Source organism: Arachis duranensis, chromosome 9 (genome assembly GCF_000817695.3).
Source record: "Arachis duranensis cultivar V14167 chromosome 9, aradu.V14167.gnm2.J7QH, whole genome shotgun sequence".
In the NCBI taxonomy this organism is placed as follows: Eukaryota; Viridiplantae; Streptophyta; class Magnoliopsida; order Fabales; family Fabaceae; genus Arachis; species Arachis duranensis.
Window position 1 is genome coordinate 65,764,727 of NC_029780.3, and position 9,728 is coordinate 65,774,454.

Genomic DNA, 9,728 nt, shown 5'->3' on the forward strand with positions numbered 1-9,728 from the left:
AGTTTGCTTATTTACTGTGTTTGTTAATACATTACCAAGAGAGCTTTATTAATGACAGATTCTTAGCTTGGTGATTGTAATTAATAAATAATAGTTTCATTTACTTGGTTTTAATTCAAATAAGTGGACATAGGATTGCATTCTAAGTTTGGTGTTGCTATGCAACACAATTTGTTTCAAATCTTTACTAGGTACTTGCATTGATTCCAAGTGAAAGTGTCACACTAAGTTTGGTGTGCCACTTATCTTTTATGCAATGTATTGTGCTCACCTTCTTAAGTTTGCAATCACAATGTCTCTGTCTCTTGTGCCTTGATTATTATCTTTAATTTTACTTGCTTAGAACACATGTACTACTAACTTTTCATTGTGTAAGACATTCATGATCCATCTTAGCCCCATAGCCATTGTTCTAATTGTTGCTTGAGGATGAGCAAGCATTCTGAGTTTGGCAAAGGAAGGAGAAGAATGGGAGAAAAAGGACAACAATAATGAAGATAAACTACAAGGTTGTAGAGTTCCTTTTCTTCTCATTTGTTTCCAGCACTTAAATTGCATGATTGTCTTCATCTTTTCTATTTACATGTGTGTATGAATAAAGCATAGCTTGAATCTTGATTTGTAACATGTTGCTATGGCATTATAACTACCAACTTGAATCCTGTGAGTTCAAAAGCAGTAAATCATCATGATCATAAACAAACAAGGCATTAAAGAAGAACTTAGCATGTGCATACAAGTATTGGAAAGCTAGTATGATTGATTGTTGCTCAATTGCATTGGATTTTATTTAATTGAAGTTTTTCATCTAGTACATTTTGTGAAATCTTTTGAAATCATGAAAACCTTGAAGAAGCAAATACAATTAAAGCAAGAAAAGAAAAAGGGAAAGAATGAGAAAGCTGAAGGCTCTGAGTACCAATGGCAATTTATTTGCTAAGTTCTTGTGGTGTTTATGTATCAAGCCAAATGCTTGAAAACAAAACACTTAGAAGTCAAGGCTAGGCTCAAGTGCAAAAGCACTCCCTCAAAGCTCAAGGCTCTGAGCATCAATGATTAGAGAGTCAAGAAAAGAAAAAAAATGATGAGCTTAATGAAGTTCTCTAATTAAATGCTTGTGGTGCTTATGTATCAAGTGGTAATACTTGAAAACAAAGCATTTAGAAGTCGTAACTTTGTTATTAACTCATGGGGCAAAGCACCCAAAAGGAGAAGCTAAAAAAAAAATCAAAAGCTTGTTTCAAGGAAGAATTATAAGAAAAAGATTTCATAAATTGAGCAAGATGGAAGCATCAATCATTTACATTTCTTTTGTGATTGAAGCATGCATAGAAAACTAGCTTACCATGAACAATGAGTTGCTATTCTTCTTACCTTGGGTTGTCAATCTTTATTGCATGATTCTTTTCTTGCTTGGGGACAAGCAAGGCTTAAGTTTGGTGTTGTGATGACATGTCATCATATACCTATTTTTCTATGCTTTTTCATACAAGAAATTGATGATTTGTGTTTAAATATTGAATGCTTTTATACTTAAGTGGTATATTTCCTTGATCTTTTAATTTTATAAATCTTGTAGGAAATAAGAAGAAAAAGAAGCAAAGAAGCACAAAAAAAGGAGAAAAAAAAAGCTTTGGGGCACACTTTGAAGTTAGGGCACACTTTAGAGCCTTAGGCCACGCTTTTAAAAGCGTGGCCCATGACCAAATTAAAGAAGAAAACAACCAGCACGCACACTGCCCTGCTCTTGCCAAGGGCAGGGCAGAATCATGATGAAACAAAGTGAGGTTGGAGCAAATTTTCGCTAAGGTAAAATCTGGGCGCTCACAGCATGACCATGCCTCCTTCAAAGGGCTATAACTTGAGCTACAGACGTCCAATTGATGTGCTTCCAGTTGCGTTGGAAAGCTGACATTCAGAGCTTTCCAACGATATATAGCAATCCATATTTGGCGTAAAATTGAGGCAGGAACGGAAGGCATCTTTAAGGGCCAAAAATAAGCGAAAATAAACCAATGTGCTTCCACCAAGGTTCGAAGCTGGAGCCTCACACCAAAGCAAGTAGCGCTCATTTTTCTGCTCTGCCCTCTTGGAGAGCAGGGCAATGTTGTGTTTCTCTTCATGAAGAACCAAGGAAAATTGCTCCCCCAATTGCTTGTCACAAGAATCGAACACGGCACCATGAGGAAGCAAGAAACTAAGCCTTACTTTGGTGCCAAGAAAACCAAGGAAAAGAAGTAGCGTGTGCATCCACCAAGTTTCGAACTTGAAACTTCACTTTTAGAAACACTACCCTACCCTCCGCGAGGGCAGGGCAGCATTTTGTAGTGCACGGCCAGCACTAGATTGGCGCACCAAGGAAGCTTCGGCAGCATCAGCACGCACGCACGTGCATCATTCTGGCGCACCAAAAAAACTCTGCCCTGCCCTCCACAAGGGCAGGGCAGCATCCTGCAGCACCAACTCGCACCATACGCACGCACCACGGGCCAGACGCATCATTTTCTGCCCTGCCCTCCACAAGGGCAGGGCAGCCTCCTGGGAGCAACATATGGGCCAATATTCAATTTAATTCAATTCCTCACCAAATTGAATCAAAGCCAACCAAACCCATTTCTCCTCAAATCCAAAGCAAGCAAAGCCCACATCATCACTCAAAGGCACATGGATCAATTAAATTAGGATTTTCATTTTTGTAATTTGTTTTAATTTCATTTTCATTTTTTACTTTGTAAAGCCTATATAAAGGCATCAATTAGAGCTCGGAAGGGAGGCTGGCTCCATTAGGGAGTAGTAGATAGCTCTATCTTTTAATTTTCCTTTCTGCTTAAATATTGGATCAAGAATTGAAGGAATTCTATTTCAATTCTCCATCTGAAATTCATTTGTGTTCTTCTGCATAATTCAAGTGAATTAAGGATTTGAACCAAAACTCTCTTTACTGCTTTCATCTTCTTTCCTTTTGCAATTGTTCTTGGTTGGATCAAGGAAGGAATTGAGATCTAGACTTGTTTTCTAGTCTCTTTGATTTCCTGAGATCTTCAATCTCATTTGGCAATTAAACTGAATTTAATTTCTGTTTGCTTCTTCAAGCAATTCTGCTTTCTGTTTAAGATTTGTTGTAGGTTACTCTTCTGCTTGATTGCTCCTTACATTCTCTTGTTGAATTTTAATTCCCAGCACCCAAGTCCTTTTACTTTTCATGCAATTTAATTCTTATGCAATTGTTCCAAGTTCTGCTTGCTGCTTGCTTTAATCTCCTTGTTCCCAATCCCCTTTACATTTAATGCAATTTACATTTCGTGCAATTTAAGTTTCAGCTCTTTTACTTTCTTGTTCTTTAAGTTTCCTGCAATTTTATTTTCTGCATCTTTTAAATTCATTGCAATTTACTTTCTGATTGATTAACTTCACACAATTCACTCAATGTTAGCTTGACTAAACTAATCACCCACTAAAGTTGCTTGATCCATCAATCCCTGTGGGATCGACCTCACTCTAAGTGAGTTATTACTACTTGATGCGACCCGGTATACTTGCCGGTTGGATTTGTGTGTTGCAAATTCGTTTTTCGCAAAAACACCATCACTAAGATCTTGTGTGATGGATAACTAAGGCAGTTGGGATAGGTATTTGCCATTGGTCGAGTTCATCTACAACAACAGTTACCAACAAAGTATCGGGATGGCACCATATGAAGCTCTCTACGAAAGGAGATGTCAGACACCATTATGTTGGAATGATGACGGATAAGCTAATGTCTTAGGTTTAGACTTAGTGCAAGAAACTACTGAGAATAAACTAATTCTGTTTAGTACTTTACTGTATCCTATTATCCATCTGTTAATCAAAATCGAATAAATGAATGTAACTAACAACCCCGACCCTACTAAGAACTCCCCAGTTCTTACCCCTTCTCTCCCTTCCTCCCCCTTAGATGGAGACGGGCGTGATCTTCTATGAGTTCGAGGACCCTTACGTCTACGAGGATCTGGTACATCACAATTACTTCATCACGGGATTGGAGCCTTGTATTAGACGATATGCGTTACCTAATCGAGCCTTTCAACATCCTCTGCCTAGCTCGCATTTTGATTCGGATGCTCCTTACGACTTTCCCTTATCCTGGTTACATCTTGACGCACCTATACATCCTTTTCCTGATGATCTTGAGTACCCTATACTGGCTCAACCTTTGAATGAGGTGGAACCTAAGCCTATCATTCCTGATGAGCCCGAGTTAGCTGGTGACTACGTACCTATGATACCACCAGAGTGGGGACTTTCCCCCTGAGCTGATCCCTGATTTTCCACAACCTGATGAGCCGGCACTACCGGACGGTGGGGTAGCCCATATATACGCGAACGGACTTGTGCTCGTGAATGGTTTTGTACATAGTGACAGTAGTGTTTCTGGTGGATCTAATGGTATAGCTGTAGCTGTGGACGATGAAGAGGAGGAGGATCCTGAGATAGAGATAGAGCAGGATGAGAAGATGGACGAGCCTCACGGCGATTCTCCGAACGGCCACGTGTAGATATAGTTTGACTGCAGAAGGGGCATTTTTTTTATGACACTCTAGTCTGACATTATCTGTTAGTTAGTCTCTCACTTATGTTAGTACACCCGAGAGCTAGGAGCTATATAGTGGTTAGGCTAGCTTGGGCGCCAGTTTAGCGGCTTTTTGCATGGGCCAGGCCCTGGGAGTGTCGTGTATATATTAGCTACATAGGATGACAAGGATGTAGACTGACTTGATCTTGTGTAAATGCTACATGTTTTGTTATAGTGTACATGATGTATATTATCAGCTGTATTTCTATGTTTCTTTATGTGACTTTTCTATTTCTCTCAATGTATGCTTGTTTATTTTACCTAAACATCCGTAACGAAAAAAAAAGTTACTCGTAAAATTGGCGTCGCTCTAACAAGGAACAGGCTCATATATAAAATAATAGTAAATAATTAGGAAGAATAAGTTAGTAACACTTAGCTTCTTGTATGACCGTGGCATACTGGGAGTTGGGTCGTTATAGGGAGCTATCAAGCTAAGGACCCTACCATGAAAAAATACCAGGACAAAACCAAAGAACAGCTCGGACAACTCGAGGAATGCGAGGTCCGTCACATACCCCGAGAACAGAATGCTCGAGCTGATGCACTCTCAAAACTAGCCAACACCAAACCAGGGGGCAATAATAGAAGCCTCATTCAAGAAATACTGTAGAACCCGTCAATCTCAGAGGAAGAAAAGATCCTCGCCAAATCAGGGCAGGATCAAGGATGGATGACCCCCATAATAGACTACCTTAAGTCAGAGACACTCCCTACAGATAAGAAGGAGGCAAAGAGACTGGTACACGAAATCATGATACACAACTTCGTGCAGCTGACCAGCAAGTGCAATGTGTCATCCAAGTAATACCTTACGTGAGTAAGGGTCGATCCCACAGAGATTGCCAGCTTGAAGCAAGCTATGGTCATCTTGTAAATCTCAGTCAGGCAGATTCAAATGGTTATGGGGTTTTGATAATTAAAAAAACGAAATAGAACATAAAATAGGATAGAAATAGTTATGTAATTCATTGGTGGAAATTTCAGATAAGCGTATGAAGATGCTTTATCCCTCCTGAATCTCTGCTTTCCTACTGCTCTCATCCAGTCATGCGGACTCCTTTCCATGGCAAGCTGTATGTTGGGGGATCACCGTTGCAATGGCTACTGATGAGCGGATATTTTATACGCTTTTTGGGGGTAATTTCATGTAGATTTTAGCATGTTTTAATTAGTTTTTAGTAAAATATTATTAGTTCTTAGGCAAAAATCATATTTCTGGACATTACTATGAGTTTGTGTGCTTTTCTGTGATTTCAGGTATTTTCTGGCTGAAATTGAGGGAGCTGAGCAAAAATCTGAGTTAGGCTGAAAAAGGACTGCTGATGCTGTTGGATCCTGACCTCCCTGCACTCGGAATGGATTTTTTGGAGCTACAAGAGTCCAATTGGCGCGCTCTCAACGGCGTTGGAAAGTAGACATCCAGGACTTTCCAGCAATATATAATAGTCCATACTTTGCGCGAATATAGATGACGTAACTTGGCGTTGAACGCCAAGTTCATGCTGCTGTCTGGAGTTAAACGCCAGAAACACGTCATGATCCGGAGTTGAACGCCCAAAACACGTTATAACTTGGCATTCAACTCCAAGAAAAGCCTCAGCTCGTGGATAGCTTTAGTCTCAGCCCCAGCACACACCAAGTGGGCCCCAGAAGTGGATTTCTGCACCAATTATCTTAGTTTACTCATATTCTGTAAACCTAGGTTACTAGTTTACTATTTAAACAACTTTTAGAGACTTATCCTGTACCTCATGACATTTTCAGATCTGAATTTTATACACTTTGACGACATGAATCTCTAAACTCCATTGTTGGGGGTGAGGAGCTCTGCAGTGTCTCAATGAATTAATGCAATTGTTTCTATTTCATTCAAACGTGTGTGTGTTCCTATCTAAGATGTTCATTCGCGCTTAATTTTGAAGGAGGTGATGATCCGTGACACTCATCACCTTCCTCAATCCATGAACGTGTGCCTGACAAACACCTCCGTTCTACATTAGATTAAATGAGCATCTCTTAGCTTCCTTAATCAGAATCTTCGTGGTATAAGCTAGAACTGATGGCGGCCACTCTTGAGGATTCGGAAAGTCTAAACCTTGTCTGTGGTATTCCGAGTAGGATTCAATGATTGAATGGCTGTGACGAGCTTCAAACTCGCGATTGCTGGGCGTGATGACAAACGCAAAAGGATCAATGGATCCTATTCCAACATGATCGAAAACCGACAGCTGATTAGCCGTGCTGTGACAGAGCATCAGGACCGTTTTCACAGAGAGGATGGGAAGTAGCCACTCACAATGGTGACACCTTACATACTGCTTGCCATGGATGGAACTTTACAAACAATTGAGTTGAATATTACATTGTAATAATCTCCGTGGGATCGACCCTTACTCACGTAAGGTATTACTTGGACGACCCAGTGCACTTGCTGGTTAGTTGTACAGATTACAAATTCGTGCACCAAGTTTTTGGCGCCGTTGCCGGGGAATTGTTCGAGTTTGAACAACTAAAGGTTTATTTTATTTCTTAGATTAGGAATAATTTGTTTTTTTATTGTTATAGAGTCATTAAATCCTGATAGGATAGTTTCTTTTCAAAAATTTCTTTTCAAAAATATTATTTTTCTTAATTAATTGTTAATTTTTCGTGATTTTAGTGTCTTGTTCTAAGTTTGGTGTTAATTGCATATTTTATAATTTTCTTTAAATTTTCGAACTTGTGTTCTTTGTTCTTCATTGATCTTCAAGTTGTTCTTGTTTATTTTTCTTGTTTGATCTTGAGTTCTTCTTGTTTTGTGTCTTTTCTTATTTTTCTTGTGCTTTTTCAAAACATTAACTTTCAAAAAAAAATTATACTTTTATCCATAAAAATAATACATCTTTAAAATACATTACATTTTTAGCTCAGTTGGTTATAGCGTTGGCTTATGTTCTTGGCAATTGGGCATCTTCTTTTAAAAATCTTTTTCAAAAATAATTTTTCTTTGATTGAATCTTGTGCCAAACTCTAAGTTTGGTGTTTTCTTGTTAACTTTTCTTTAATTTTCAAAAATTTGTCTTGGTTTTCTAAAAATTTTAAGTTTGGTGTTCTTTCTTTTGTTCTTGGTGTTCTTGTGAATCTTCAAGTTGTTCTTGAGTCTTTCTTGTGTTTTGATCTTAAAATTTTTATGTTTGGTGTTCCTTGGTATTTTCCCTCCAAAATTTTTGAAAATAAGGAGCATTAGATCTAAAAATTTTAAGTCTTGTGTCTTTTGTGTGTTTTTCTCTTTCATCATAAAATTCAAAATTCAAGAAAATATCTTTTCCAACTAATTTTAAACTATATTTTCGAAATTTTTATATAAAAATTCAGATTTCAATTTCAAAATATTTTCAATTTCTTTTATTTATTTCGTTGTTATTTTATTTTATAAAATAAATTTTTTATAAAATAAATAATATCAACATACATCTCATCTCCTTTATTCCATCATGGAACTAAGTGGGAATGAACAGTCCAGGAGGACTCTGGGGTCATATGCTAACCCCACTACTGCTTCAAATGGGAGTAGTATCTGTATACCTTCCATTGGAGTTAGTAGCTTTGAGTTGAATCCTCAGCTCATTATCATGGTGCAGCAAAACTGCCAGTATTCTGGTCTTCCACATGAAGAACCTACAGAGTTTCTGACACAATTTTTACAAATTGCTGACACAGTGCATGATAAGGAAGTAGATCAGGATGTCTACAGATTATTACTATTTCCATTTGCTGTAAAAGATCAAGCTAAGAGGTGGTTAAATAACCAGCCTAAGAACAGCATAAAAACATGGAAACAGCTGTCAGAAAAATTCCTGAATCACTATTTCCCTCCAAAACGGATGACACAGCTAAGGCTAAGCATCCAAGGCTTTAAACAAGGAGATAATGAATCCCTTTATGATGCCTGGGAGAGATACAGAGAGATGCTAAGAAAATGTCCCTCTGAAATGTTTTCAGAGTGGGTGCAATTAGACATCTTCTACTATGGGCTTACAGAAAAAGCTCAGATTTATCTAGACCACTCAGCTGGTGGATCTATACATATGAGAAAAACAATTGAAGAAGCTCAAGAGCTTATTGATACAGTTGCCAGAAATCAGCATATGTACCTAAGCAGTGGACCTTCCATGAAAGAAGAAGCTAAAACAGTAACTGCTGAACTCAGTCATGTGGATTAGGCTAATGAATTCAATCAGCAATTAGACTTTCTAACTCAGCAGCTAGCCGAATTCAAGGAAATACTACAGGAAACAAGAATGGCTAACAGGAATATGGAAGTACAGTTAAAGCAAACAGAAAGGCAACTGTCAAAACAAATAGCAGAAGAATGCCAAGCAGTTCAATTAAGAAGTGGGAAAACATTAAATACCTCACCTCAAAGCAACAGGAAGCCAAGAAATGAACAAATGGCTACTCAAAATCCCTCCGAGGACAATCAGAGCCCAGAGAGGAATAAGGCTGTCGCTGAACGCCCAGACCATGCTCATTTCTGGCGTTCAACGCCAGAAACAAGCATGAATCCGGCGTTGAACGCCCAAGGGAAGCATAGTTCTGGCGTTCAGACGCCAGTAACAGATAAGGAGTTGGTGTCTAACGCCACTCCAGCTTCCACCCCTGGCATTCAAACGCCAGTGGGAGATCAATCACATACAAGTGCTGATAACAAACCTTCTAAAAAGGCTTCCCAACCCACTTCTACAGGTAATAAACCTGCAGCAACTAAGGTTGAGGAATACAAAGCCAAAATGCCTTATCCTCAAAAACTCCGCCAAGCGGAACAGGATAAGCAATTTGCCCGCTTTGCAGACTATCTCAGGACTCTTGAAATAAAGATTCCGTTTGCAGAAGCACTTGAGCAAATACCAGCTTATGCTAAGTTCATGAAAGAGATCTTAAGTCATAAGAAAGATTGGAGGGAGACTGAAAAAGTTTACCTCACTGAAGAATGCAGTGTAGTCATTCTGAAAAGCTTACCTGAGAAGCTTAAAGATCCTGGGAGCTTCATGATACCATGCACATTAGAGGGTAATTTCACCAAGCAAGCTCTGTGTGACCTTGGGGCAAGTATCAACCTAATACCTGCATC